Source organism: Crocuta crocuta, unplaced genomic scaffold, assembly GCF_008692635.1.
Source record: "Crocuta crocuta isolate KB4526 unplaced genomic scaffold, BGI_CrCroc_1.0 scaffold695, whole genome shotgun sequence".
In the NCBI taxonomy this organism is placed as follows: Eukaryota; Metazoa; Chordata; class Mammalia; order Carnivora; family Hyaenidae; genus Crocuta; species Crocuta crocuta.
In genome coordinates this window covers 757,117-759,331 of record NW_027528855.1, presented here as the reverse complement: position 1 = coordinate 759,331, position 2,215 = coordinate 757,117, and the positions used below count along the sequence as shown (strand labels likewise).

The following is a 2,215-nucleotide window of genomic DNA, read 5'->3' as shown; positions in this document are numbered from 1 at the left end:
GACAGGCATGGGTTACGGTCTTGAGAGAGCACAGTCCAGACACTGCTGAGTTTTCTCCTTTCACTTACACTTATTTGAAGTTTGGGCGTCTTCTGTCTCCAAGTCATGCTAAGGGCATGCTTTTCATATAGATTCCTTCTGTCTTTCCTTTTTAAAAAAAAATCCTTTTGGAGTATTGAAAGGCAGGTAGTTACATACTATAACCATTATCTGTTGGCTACTTTATGTTAGCCTGTGTTTAATTTTTTAAATCCTTTTTAATGTCTTTATTTTATTTTTTGAGAGACAGAGACAGAGAGCAAGCAGGGGAGGGGCAGAGAGAGAGGGAGACACAGAATCTGAAGCAGGCTCCAGGCTCTGAGCTGTCAGCACAGAGCCTGATGTGGGGCTCGAACCCACAAACCGTGAGATCATGACCTGAGCCGAAGTCAGACGCTTAACCGACTGAGCCAACCAGGCGCCCCAGCCTGTGTTTATTTTTGAAGAAGAGTTTTAAGGATGCTTTTTATTCCAACTTGAGAAAAACTAACTTCACTTCCTTTTGTGGAAGGCAGTAATAAATAACAGGAATATTGTTACAACTCGATGGAGAATAAAGTTTGAGCATTCACCTTTGCTGTGGGAGGACTTGCCATTAGCAATAGATAACTCAAATTTTAGAAACAAAAGTGACATCTAATGAAAACATTCTGGTGTCAGACTCTTCCTTCAAATATACTTTAGAAAGCCTTGCAGGCAAACCAAGGTATAGAAGTCATGCATATTTATAAGTAAAAGGGCCTCCATCTTTCTGAAACGATCATGCAGGTTTGTGTCTTATAGTCACTGAGAAGGTTTTTGGCTGAAACTAACAAACACCTGCTGAATAGTCACTGAAACTGTAAGGACATTTGCTGTTAAACAGAGAGGGAGGCAAAGCGTAAGAGACATTTTAATTTTACTTTTTAAAGTTTATTTTTGAGAGACACAGAGACAGCATGAGTGGGGGAAGGCCAGAGAGAGAGGGACAGAGAGAATCCCAAGCAGGCTACATGCTGTTAGCAGAGAACCCAAGGTGGGGCTCAAACTCACAAAACCGTGAGATCATGACATGAACCGAAATCAAGAGTCCGATGCTTAACCAACTGAGCCACCCAGGCGCCCCACCATAAGAGACTATTAAATACAGAGACCAAACTGAGGGTTGGTGGAGGGGTGTTGGGTGGAGGGATGGGCTANGGGTGTTACATGTAAGTGATGAATCACTAAATTCTACTCCTGAAACCATTATTACATTATATGTTAACTAACTTGGGCTTAAATAGAAATTTATAACTAATTAAAAATAAAACTTTTAAAAAAGTACATTTACCGTTAACTTAAGCGAAGGTGTGCAACACAGCAGTCTGATAGTTGGGCAGACAGCTCAACAGTGTCCTTGAGGACGTAGGCTCTTTCCCACCTCTGCACTCTGCTACACTCAGGGTCACCTCATGGTCCAAGAAGGCTGCTGAAGCTTCAGACATTTCGTTTAAATTTTAGCAAGAAGAATAAAAGGGGGCGGGGAGCACCTGGCTGGCCCAGTCAGAGGAGCATGCGGCTCTTGATCTTGGGGTCATGAGTTCGAGCCTCACATTCATGTAGAGATTGCTTAAATAAATAAATAAACATTAAAAAAAAAAAAAGAATAAAAAGGGGGAGCCGCCCATGCCCTGTTATCAGGAAAGCACAAGCATTCACTGAGTCCTACAACCGATTTCCCCTTACGCCTCATTGTCCTGCACCGAACCACAGGGCCAAACCTACCTATGGGTCCCTAGCTTCCCGGTACCTACAGGGAGCTGAAATGGGCTACTGAATTTGCAAACCAACAATGTCTGCTAATGGTCCCAGAAGAGTTGACACAAGTAGTTCTGGAAAAGACATCCAACGCAGTCCAGTCTAAGCGCTCCCAAAATAACAGTAACTGTCGCTAACGCTTTAAGACTACTTCTACAACCAAGAGACCAAGTTTCCAATCTTTTCTCCTTCTGACCAGCCTGCTGTACTCAGGCCTCTTGCAGTTTAAGGGAGGGATGCAAAATCACACTAACATGATAGGTGTTCAGTGGAAGCATGCAGAATTTGCAGACAAGGCACAGCTCTGAGAGTCAGTGACACTGTCTGACCTGAGTGACTAAGAGGCTGAGGATGTCACTGTGACATTGTGTCACTTAACAAAAAAAAAAAGACCAGA

At 43.0% G+C, this 2,215-nt stretch overlaps 1 non-coding gene across 1 annotated transcript; it reads right to left on the bottom strand.

Moving 5' to 3' along the window:
- Window positions 1-374: 374 nt before the first annotated feature.
- Window positions 375-459, bottom strand: TRNAR-UCG (transfer RNA arginine (anticodon UCG)). The gene has a single exon. It is a non-coding gene; the product is annotated as a tRNA-Arg (tRNA).
- Window positions 460-2,215: the final 1,756 nt, after the last annotated feature.